The 11,954-nt window shown below is 36.8% G+C and overlaps 1 long non-coding RNA gene across 1 annotated transcript; it reads right to left on the bottom strand.

Moving 5' to 3' along the window:
- Window positions 1–4,832: 4,832 nt before the first annotated feature.
- Window positions 4,833–9,018, bottom strand: LOC133215627 (uncharacterized). The gene is made up of 2 exons (XR_009726441.1): window positions 8,132–9,018; window positions 4,833–5,256 (listed from the first exon to the last, which is right to left on the bottom strand). It is a non-coding gene; the product is annotated as an uncharacterized LOC133215627 (long non-coding RNA).
- Between the last annotated feature and the right edge of the window lie 2,936 nt (window positions 9,019–11,954).

The raw sequence follows: 11,954 nt of genomic DNA, 5'->3' as shown, positions 1-11,954 counted from the left end.
CTAAACTTAGCAAAGATAATGTGTCTGAAAACTAATGGAAGGGTTGGGAGGAAATAAATAAACTCAAGAACAAGAAGCCAGAGTTTTTCACACACACTGTAAAGAAAGACAGAGAAACCTACTTCCTATCATTGTAGGTCATTCTGCACTGCTTCAACTTGATATGAATAGATCCCTCAATAGTTAACTTAGTCAAGGGAGGATTCAGATCAATCCTCCCCATGCCAGCCATGCCTTCTTCTAGATCAATAATGGCTGATGAATAACTGCCAAGCTCACAACACAGACACAATGGAAATCCTGCTCTTTTAGAAAGTGCCTTTGCAAGCCCTTTGGATAAGGAGTGCTTTACTGCTCCTCTGCTAAATCTCAGCAATGAAGCTGAATTCCTGATGATGCTGCCATTCTGCAGAAGCAGCACTGCGCTTGTAACCTGCACCTTTCTTTGAGGATTTAGCAAGAGCTGTTTGAATTCATTTGGAAGTGAATTCTAACACAAGTTCTGTATAGCTTTCATCTTTAATAAAGTCGGGGTTTTTCTGAGGTAGACTGCTTTCACAATACATGGAACTTTGTTTTTCAAAATATCTATCTCTGATAATTGGAGGGTTTTTTCTTTTTTTTAAGTTTATAATACTGTAAGCAATGCAAGTTATCGGACATAAAATTGAGTTAAGGGGTTCCTCTGCAAAAACTAGTTAAAAATGAAAAGTTGGAAAATCAGCTGGAGTTTGCAGTTCACATTCATAAATCAAATCCCTTCATTGCACTGAAGCACTGAAAGGAGAATCACTTTGCTCACTTGAAAGGATGCACTTTTTTGGGGAATTCAGTCCTTTTGATGTATATATTCCCAATAGAAATGATGCCTGATAATAAGCTACAGTAGCATTATCCATAATAAAAAATATTTTACAGGATGCTTTTTAAAAAAATGGCAATAATTGATGATAAATATCTCCTTTCAACAGTACATGAATCTACACTGTTAAAATAAAACTGAAGTTACATGTGCACCACTCTAGACTATGCAAACAGACTTGAAATTTGTAAGTACAGATTTATGGCTGGAAGGGTGCATTCTCCTTCAAGCTGTTTGTGCAACCTACTTATCAGAAGAAAGAGATTTCCTGGAGATTTCATTTAATTAGCTGGAACAAGCTATTAGTAAAACAAGCAACTAAACCCATAAGTATATAAGCTATTAGGCTTCTAGCATAGTTTATACAAAAATAATTAAAAGTATATCCAAAAATTCAACCAGGGAGTGGCCAAGTTCACTACTAACCAGTCCTGGGTGGACAACAATAAGAGTCTAGAAAGGGAAAAGTTAGTAGTCTGACAGTAAATATTACGAGAGGAGAGGAAAACATGATCCATGTTGATGTTGTTTGTATCCCTCCCTTTTTAAGCTTCTGAAAGACTCCACTTACTCCTGTGGCAATTAGGAGAAATCATCACTGCCAATAACATATTTGTACTAAAAGTCATCAAAGACAATGCCATTTCCAAAAATTCAGAATCAGATTGAAATTAAAGTTTGAAGTGTAGCTGTTCAACTTTGTTTGCTGGAATAGCCACTGCCCAATGTGATCTGAATATGAATTGAGATCTGAAATTCCAGGGAATTACATGAGGCAGTAGATGTGTTTCTTCTATTAACCATAATGAGAAATGCATGACTCATTCCTCTCACACCAGGCTACAGCATACCCTGCAGTTCTGTACTATGTATATTGACTTACTTGAATGAAGCTTTGTGTAATAAGATTTAAATTATAATGAGTCATTATGTCAACCTTTTTTGTTGGTATTTTACATAGTAAGTCTATTGCACAGTGTGCAGTATATTACTGCAGAAAATCCTTGCAAGTATGGTAAGTTGGCAGTAGGTAGGTGTAAAAAATCTCAGCATGGCCATAGTTTCCAAAGGATGAGTTTTGTGTCTGTGTGCTTATTACAGCCATTATCATCAGTCCAAGAGACACTCCTTAATCTATCACATGCAGATATATGATGTCCTCATTTGCTTTTAGTGGGTCGAGACAGTCTGCTTATATGGGCTTGAGGTGAACGTTGTCAAAGTAATATTTTTCAAGACTGTTTAAACATTCACATATGCACACATACATGCACACAGAGAGCTGTTTTCTAATAATCCTTTTATCAGCCTGAAGCTGAAATAAGTTTCTTTCTTGTAAGGATCTGTTATTGAGAGTTTCTTATTAGTAACTAGCTGCTGACATTGATTTCATTAAAAAATAAGCACAGTCCCAAAGAGCTTTTGATTTATTTTTTTTAATTGCACAACATGTAGAGTATAAACACAGCCTGCTTTGCTCAGAACTGTACCTCTTTAATTGCTTGAATTAAAAGGGTTTCTGGATCAGTATTTTCTCTCAGCTTTCAGTATATACTGGTGGCATGTTATCAAGTTATCTCTGAAACCTCTAAAGCTCACTGGAGCTGAAAGTGATGTGGAAAAATTATTTGTGTTCATTGTAAAGAGTATTGAAAACACTAAAAAAACCCTTTGGTAATGACTCTTTTGTGCAAAATCAACTGTAGATAAAGTATCTTTTCTTCTTATAATGAATAACTATACAGAACTTAAAGAATTAACTATGTCTTGAGGTACTATTTTCTGCCCAGTGACTAATAGGCAAACCTTGCTAATCTATGCCAAAAAGTAAAGAGGTTCTAAGCCTGGACTGTAGGGTTTCGGTGTCAGCTTTTTCAAGACAGGCTAACAAACAAAACTCTTCATGGAACACACATGCAGGCTCACAAATACCTTTCTCTATATGGTTCTGCATTAACCTACAAAGCACTATTCTCCAACAGTTTCTAAATTCTGGTGTTTCTTATTTAAGTATCTACAACAACTCATAGTTGAGCATGCTTCTCTTGTTCTGCTCACTTCTTGTCAGATAATTTAATATCAACAATTAAATGATTTAATAGCAGGATGGGGAAGTGGGAGAAGGACCAGAAGCTTGACAAAGAAATGGGAACGATGACTGAAGCTTAAAGCTTCTTGCAGTCCATCACAGTAGCTCATATTACACTTACATTTGCACTTTTGCTTCTCTTAACTATCATAGAATCATAGAATAGTTAGGGTTGGAAAGGACCTTAAGATCATCAAGTTCCAACCCCCCTGCCATGGGCAGGGACACCTTGCTCTAAACCATATCACCCAAGGCCTCGTCCAACCTGGCCTTGAACACTGCCAGGGATGGAGCATTCACAACCTCCCTGGGCAACCCATTCCAGTGCCTCATCAGCCTAACAGGAAAGAATTTCCTCCTTATATCCAATCTAAACTTCCCCTGTTTATCATCTAAGTCTTTACAAGGTATACACCAAAGGCTGTAATTGAAACCTACAGAACAGGCAAATGTTGGCATCTAATAGCTAGTATCCTTCCCCATGTTTCTCCCCTATTACATATTGCCTGTGAAATGGTGTCAGTGAACAAAAGATCACAGAGCTGGCTTTTTATTTTACCAACTTATCCTTAGATGTAGCTTTTCTCACCGTCCCAGAAAACTATTTTATCTTTAGGATTGGTTCAATAGTCCTTTTTGCTGGCAGTCCCATCCTGCTCTTGTTACTACATGAAAGTCTAATTGTGCTGGGCAGCTCTGTCTTGGCAAGCAGCTTACAAATTATATGTGAAATGGGACAGCAATCTTGGAAAAGCCTACCACTAGACGTCATTAATTCTACTCTTAGAAGGTAAAATTTTCTCAGGTGAATGATGTGCTTCTGCTTCTTACCTGAAAAGACTCTATTTGTTCCCTAAGAATTCTTCATTGTGGTATCAAGTAAGGTATTTAAAAAATGCTTACAACTAATTAGAAATCAGTGAGGAAAATCAGTGTGAAATTTAGAAATTAATACAGTAGAAAACCAAACAATTAATTTATGCTCATATCTAGTGAATTAATATCCAACTTGTTACCTCTGTTGTTTTGGATTTTTTTTATCAATCAATCAGTATCATAATTCAGGAGCAGGCAGGGAATATATCCATATGTTTTCATTCCCTTGTAGAATGAGCCTAAAGAACGGAACCAAAATATAGGATTGCAGACTCGCCACTTTTTTTTTTTCCCTGAGAGGATCATAAATTATTTAAAGTTTCTTCATTTTCAGAATGCCCAGATGAATGCACTGAAATATTCAAAGACTAACCTAAAAGATTTTACAGGTGACTCAGTAATTCTTGGCAACAACTGAAATAAAAATCATGCGCTTTTCTTTATATTTTAAGTATGAGGAATTAATTTGTCTGTCTTAATTTTCCCCATTATCAACAAATCACTTAAGATAATCACTATTAAATGAAAGGATATAAACATAACTGAAATGCAAATGTATGTTAGCGTCCATTTTATTTTCCTTGAAAATACTTTTTTTCCACTCAGTTCTCTATACTTGAAAAAGCAATATTACTTTATGTCTGGTAATTAAGTGGCACTCATGTTTTTTTCTATTACTACTTTTCTTAATGCTTATTTAAGAACTTTGCAAAGTTGAATACACAAGGTTCCTTTTCAACACTTGTATTGATTTTTCTTTTGTCTTTTAACAGACAGCAACCTGTACACAGCATGGAAAAAATAATAAGCAGCCAGTGCTCAAACAGCAGAATCAACATTTTTATTCTTTTTCTAATGATCACTGTGAGCAAGCCAAAACCCAGTTGTACCCCAGTAGAAGAGTCCTTCATTTCTCAAGTATCAATGATATGGTAAAAAATTAAATAAGTGGGGCTTTTTCCCCCTCTTGAACCTAAAAATGAAGAAATAAATTGAAATGGAACCTTGTCAGCTTTTTTATTCTCCTTCCTAGGCTTTCTCAGCTTACCTGAGTTACTTGAATTCAGGTACCTGACCAGAAATGTCCTGCAATTATGTTAATTCATCAGAGCATGGAAACTTAATCTTGATTATGAATTAGCATTGTCACTATAGTGCAGATAGTCAAGATATGGATATGCATCTCAATCCTCTGTTCATAACCTGGCAGGAATACAAGAGAGCATATCACAGCATTTTGTGTACACACTTGTGAAAGTTCAGTTATGTGTCACACCTTTCTATGTGAAATTGTGTGAAATGGGTCCGAAGGTACCGATGTGTTTGGATGGAGAGGAATTCACCAGAAAATAGCTGAAGAAAGGGTAAGTATGTGTGGAGAGATAGTGTTTAAAAGCCTGCAAGGTCTGGTAAGCTCTGGGGACTGAACCTGCAAAAATGGATAAAACGCAAAAAGTCTGCTGAATTTGGCCAAAGCCAAAAGTACACAGTAGCATCAACACCTGGTCATATCACTCAGACCACATTCAAGAAGGTGGTGGCTGCCATGTTCAAAGACACCAATACTGTACATACACCTTTGCATGTCTTCCACACCTACCTAGAAGCTGCTGGTGTCACTGTGGCTCTCCATGTGGCTGGCCTCCCAGCTTTGCTCCATCCACATAGTCATGACTCACCCCATGTGAGTATGTATATGTATATGAATAAACTGTTTGGGGAATAAGTGGATGTATAGTAATTAATAATGAAACCTGGCTTCTATTAATAATACCAACTTAATTCATAAAAGGTTTTGATCTATGTTTCCAACAGCTCAGTCCCCTACCAGGGAAAGGGAATTCATAATACTTGACCATTTTTTCTAGTTGGGAAACATGAGGCATGAACCACTCTATGAAAGGTCTGCTCTGTGGTTGCAGAGGAGACCCCTCTCATGGAAGTAACTTCATTTCCTGAACATATCCTTCCATTATTGTCTACAAGCAACAAACACCTTATTATTTGTTTTTAGTAAGATCTTTATGAGCCTTCAGTTCATGTTAAGTTTAAAAGGGTCATATTCTTTCATGTTTTGACAATGTAAAGGATTCTGATTTGTTGGTTTGGGTTTTTTTTTTTCTTTTTAAACCTTAACTGGAATCAGAAGCCTGTATCATCAGTAGATAGAATGCATTATCATTAACTTCATGAAGCAATTTCTCTTGTACAATTTTGGTAGTGCAGGCATTCTAGCTTTTAGTTTAATTGGATTTTTTGATAAATCTGTCATGACATGCTTTCTATATATGATCTTTCTACAAAAAAATATTTCTACAGAATAAAAGTTACTCCATGAATAGTATTAGAACAAGGGTTGTACACTGTTTAATCACATATTGACTCGGTTTCTAATAAGCAGTAAGAATGATTAGATTGTCCCTTTGTTCATTTGACTGTCCCATTAACATCTGCAGAATAGGGGATGAGAAAAAACATGTTGAAGCCACAAATTTATCAAATGTTTCCATTAAATATTACCAACTTTTTCATGATTTAAAAAGAATATTCTCATTTAATCAATAAATGCAGTAAACAAACGCACTATTGCCTTTTGTATTAGAATTTCAGTTTCTATGCTTGTCTACAAGGCCAAGAAAGAGCATGACTTTATGTTGCCGATGTGCTGTGTTTCCTCAGGTTGTGTCTTAGTATATACATGTTATTTTAGATCTAAGGAAATGTGACAGAAGGTAACAGGCTATACTGTGGTGCTGCAATGTCAGCCTGTGCACCAGAAAGATTAGAAATTGCAGTGTTGTAAGCACGTTGACTAGAAAGCAGAAAACCAACATAGTAACATCTAATTTTCTGACAGGAAGTCAAATAATTGAAGCACACACACTCCTTCATTGCAAAACCACCCTGTTACTACCATGAGAATAATAACGGTTTGCTTTTCCCTTTGGTTTGGCAGCAACTGATTATCACCTTCCACAGAACTGAAGCAGACAGTGGGTACACTGTATATACAGTGAAAAGGAAATAGTGACTAGGGGCTACTGGATTTAACACATTTTATTACTGCATGCAGCGTTATGCATTTAAAAAGTGGAATCAATTTTCCCTTTCTGAATTCTGCTAGCAGTATTTTTTTTTTTATTTTAATTTTTTTATGAGAATGCTATTGGCTTCCTTTGGCATATTTCTTGACAACAAGAAGACTGCCTTGGTTATTACAGTGCTATGTTTCATATCTCTTTGACCACAATAGAAGATGTTCCCTTTACTTAAAGCTTTCTTGATGTTATCAGACTGAGAAAATTTACTTCAGTAGCCCTAAAAGCCATTCCAGGAATAAGACTTGATCCTGCACTCAATTATCTGTCCACATTCCATCAAACGTCTGTAAAGAGGTTAAACAAAATGTAAGGACACCCACTCCTTAGATTAGCCAGGAAATGGTATCTGGGAATTGACTTTTTTACTTTCCCCCTAATATAAGAAAAAATAATGCCAGCAAGTCTCTGGGTTTATCAAAACCAGGCTCACCTTCATGGTTGCCAAATTGTCTTACAAAATCAATTAGTCATTTTGATTTCACTATATTTTACAAAAAATGCAGAGGAGGACTCATCTCGGAAGAGGATGTGATACTGGTGTGGTCATGCAGAACAGCACTGTCTTTCAAAGTTATTAAAGCAGTCAGTGGGAGAAGGGAAATAAAATTAGGTCATCTTAATTCAAAACCCTATTTTATTCTTATTGCCATTTCACTTTTGGTAATCATCAGCCTTCTCCAACCATCATACTTACTTCATCTATCTCACTTGATAATTATGTCTTTGTAAAAAAAGCAGTTTACTTTTGGATGTTTTGAACTAGCCAGCTTCTCAAACTTTTCAAGTGCATTTTCTTTAATTAAATATCCGTTTGATATTAATTAATTTGGAGAAATACGTGACGAGTTACCATACCTTCTTATGTTACCAAATGAAGACCTAAACATTAAAAAATGAAAGATGAGACAACCAGTTATGAATTTGGTGACTGTGGCTACTTCATGTATTTATGACAATTTCTAAGAAAGTTCTAGCATAGACTAAAATTAAAATAGAAGATCATCATTTGACAGTAATAGTTCAGCTAGGTATGCCCACTTGCACCTACAAGCACGCTAATGCATATGACAGCACAAGAGGCAGAGAGAGAGAGAGAGCATAAGTGCCTAAGTGGAAATAGAGTGAATAACCTTAAGGATTAAAGTGCATAAAGATCTTTATAGCAAGTGACACAGGCCTGCTGTCAGTTACGGGAAAAAGTACCTCTGTTCCTTCCATGAAGTAATGCTATCTGTGATGTTTCAAGGACAAAATGGAAAGGGTTTGCTGGGATTTTTTTCCATCTAGTTTTTAATATACTGGGATGAAGAAAATCCAGGTTGCAAGAATTTCTGACCTGCAAGCATCTTGCCGTAATCATCTGGTGCATGATAAACTCCAACGCTCCAGTCCTTGTTTGAGGTACATATTAATAGGTGATAGACCTGAAATAAAGGCACATGTTGGGAAAGGAGTTCACAAGTTTCTTGGTTTAGCATAGCTTTGGGGGAAGCGAAAAAAAAGGAAACAGGAAGATCAAAGCAATATGAACAAATTGATAGTTAGTACAAGGAAAAACAGCAGAGAGAAGAATTTAAAAGAGAAAAAAATACTGATATTAACCAACTCTTGATGTTTCCTTCACCAGCAGAGGAATTTGTGTAGTTTTTCATAAATCTCACCAAGGAAACAACTAACATAATAATGCTGTTTCCTCCTAGTAGAAGGAATCTGTGGTATGCTTTGCCCCATCCTTGCTAAACCACACAACTCTTTCTGGACATAAAGAGTAAAAGTGTAATATCTGCATTCCAGGGTGCTTCAAAAATTATTGTCTTTTTATAGTAATATTTTACCTACTGCCATAGAAAAGTCAATTCTGACTTCGGGATATGAAGCAAATCTTTATCTAAAATCTGGGCTCTTATTTAAGTGCAATATGACCTCTTTGGAATAGATAACTTCTTTAAATTAGATATCTCAGGAAATGTCTTTTATAATAAAAATAATCTTTTACCATCTTAACCTCTACATTGATGCTGAGCTTATTCTAATCTACCTTTACCTCAGGTGTTAAAAGGATAAAAAATGACTCAAAAACTAAAATGAGTTTTTGAGATGCTGCACTCCTCCCCCCCACCCCTGCCATCTCCCCAACCATGGATACTAGTGTCCCCTAGGCCTGCTTGCTTCTGAGACAGAAAAGCAAAACACAAGCCTTTTCCTATAAATCTAGCCTTTCATTTAATTACAAAAAGACAAACAGCTAAATTCATGGACTATTCCTACACAAACCCATCCTTTATTGCTATTTACAAACTAAATCTGAATATGGTTTAGGTTCTGGGCCTTTAACTTACCTAAACATGAGACTAAACTTCAAATTTCAGGTGTTTTACACTGTGTAAGCTACCTCTTGGGACTGCTAGCCAAGGTTTTGCCTGTAAGAAGACACAGGTCAGAAACTTTATTTTGATGGAAGTAAGCGGTTTTATACCCAGTGTGCTGAAATCCAGAAGAGAACAGGACATAACCTTATGTCAGTTGTTGGGTCAGGCTCTTCTCATTTATATGCCTATATTTACCAATCTTGACCAGTCTGCATGCTAGACACCAACATATATCCAGAGTCTAGAACTCCAGATTTTCAAGCAGCCCCAATTTAAGCAGGATGATGCAGAGCCAGGCTTTGTGCCTGCAGCCTCAGCACATAGCAAGACAGAGCCATAATTCCCAGTGACTGCAAGAAAGCTGAATGCTTGTGTCATAGACTCAATTTCTTGTTCATTTGGGTTGTGTACAGCAGAGCACACTGCTGTCAAATGAAAAGCAGCCTTATGTTTCTCAGTAGTGTTAGCAAGTTGAATGGGAGAGAGTTGAAAAATGTTGTCTTCCTGAATGTTCAGGACATGCCTAAGGTGCTGCTAAAGTGTAGCAGGAGGCTGGGTGGGGAAATTTCAGTTGACTTCTAATCTGATGACAGGAGGAGCGTTGCTTTCTATGTTTGTCTTCCTGTGAAAAAAATTTGGTTGAGGATGCCACTATACATTCCTGTGAGCTTAGGAAGGGCCAGAGGGAAAAGTGTGTTTCCAAAGATGGCTCTTTACCACTTCAAGATAAAAGATAATATAACCGCAACACCACTGTCAATCTTAAATGTAGTGCAGCTATTGCAATACAGTTATTATAAGTACAAGGACCTTTATCCAAAAGGATACCTTTGGATACCTTTATCCGAAAGGGTAGAAGATATTCCATGTAATGCAAAGACAATATGAGGATCAGATTATGAGTTTATAGCAAATTAGTCATCTGCCTGTGAATCTTGTCTAGCCTGAATTTAAAACATATTCCACTGAAACACTTCCTAGCAAATAATCTTTTCAATACTGTTCAAAAAATGCTTTCCATCATTTTTAGTTTTTGTAAAAGAAGTTCTTGGTGGCTTGCCCTTCCCTCACACAGATCACAATAAAAACAAGCAAACAAAATACATGGATTGTGCCTGACTCAAAGCTTGCTCTGTGCATCCAGCACACTGGTACATCGGGGGAAACAGGAGCCTAAGATAAAACATTCACCATTTAGAATGTGGAGGTCTGCCTGATTGTTGTTTGCCATGTGATCTCCTTCCTCCCCTTTTTTTCATAGTCTTGGGCTATAGTAAGAGTTTTTGTTCATCACTTCTTGTACACAAATATAACAGCAAGAAATAGGGTGTATTTGTTCCCATGACACCAAATCATTTCAGCTGCATGACATGGAGACCCAGAATCTCTCAGAAGGCTGCCCTACCTCTACCACTTAGTCATGGAAACTTAAAATGCAGAATTAGGCAGAATTAGGAGACAACTGATGTCTCCTCTATGAGAGGTCTAAACACTGCAAGGACTCTGGGACCTTTATGTGTCCATCCACAGGAGCTTGTTTTGCCTTTCTTCAGCAGCTGTACAATGGCTTGGTTTTATTTTTGATAAAGTATAAGAAATTATCCAGGCCTCAAGACAAAAATGTTCAAAGCTGAGGTTTTGATCATTTAAACATCAATACCACTGCCTGCACACAGACTGTTCAGAATTCTTTCAGAGGATGGACAGAAAGTAAAGGAAAATATTTTTCATAGTACTGCTGTCAATTAAACCTCTGGCCCCCTCAAGGCAAGCTCATTCCTTTGGACTTGTCCTCTCCCAAAAAAATTTGGTCACTCGGTCTCAAACAGAAAACAAGACTGTCTTCTATGTGTTTATCTCAGTGATGGGGTTGCACAAATTACGGTTAACATTCTTAATGTAAGATTGTATGCTATACTGGAGAAAGCAAAACTTCATGGAACAGAAATACCTGATTTCCGCCCCCCCTAGATATAAGGTCCACTTGTCTTGGTTGCTTGTTCCAGCCCTCAAACCAGGGTAAACATTTTGCCTAGGACAGAGTTATTAACTGACTCCATTTACTGTCTGAGTAGGCAACAATCAGGTCTGGGAATGTGCAAAGCCAATCCTAATCATACTTTTTTTCCAGAACTGCTTCATTAAGTGCAGCATCTCTGCACTTAATGAAAAAATCCAAGAGCTTCAGCAAGTATGATAGATAATAGTCCTAAAGAGATTGCCTCCTTTGTTCCTTGATTTCACTTAGCAAAGACAGAGAAAGAAATAGGAACAGAAACGTTCCACATAGCATTTCTTTCTCTCATGTAAGCAATTCCAATTTCTCAGTTTCTAAAGTAAGGAGATACAAAGTGGAACTAGCTCTGCAAATTTGTTATCTAATGTTTCATGCTTGTCCACAGAATGTCACTGTACATCCATTCTTGTTTCCTCCATTAATTTAATGATGTCCATAACACCTTCAGGGCATCAGGTAGCAGAAGCCTAGTGAAAACTCTTCTGAACAATTGCACTCACTTATTGTCTCCTGACACATTCGAACAGTCTCATAGCACAACTGGAGCTCATGCTGGTCTTTAAAGTTAATAAGCAAGTACTCACCGGCATTTTAATATTTATATAGAGATATATATTTAGTATATATATGTATGAATGTC

Source organism: Neopsephotus bourkii, unplaced genomic scaffold (genome assembly GCF_033783945.1).
Source record: "Neopsephotus bourkii isolate Nb327-2 ecotype Australia unplaced genomic scaffold, CSIRO-AGI_Nbou_v1 NB_991, whole genome shotgun sequence".
Taxonomy (NCBI): Eukaryota; Metazoa; Chordata; class Aves; order Psittaciformes; family Psittacidae; genus Neopsephotus; species Neopsephotus bourkii.
This window is presented reverse-complemented; position numbering and strand designations above follow the sequence as displayed.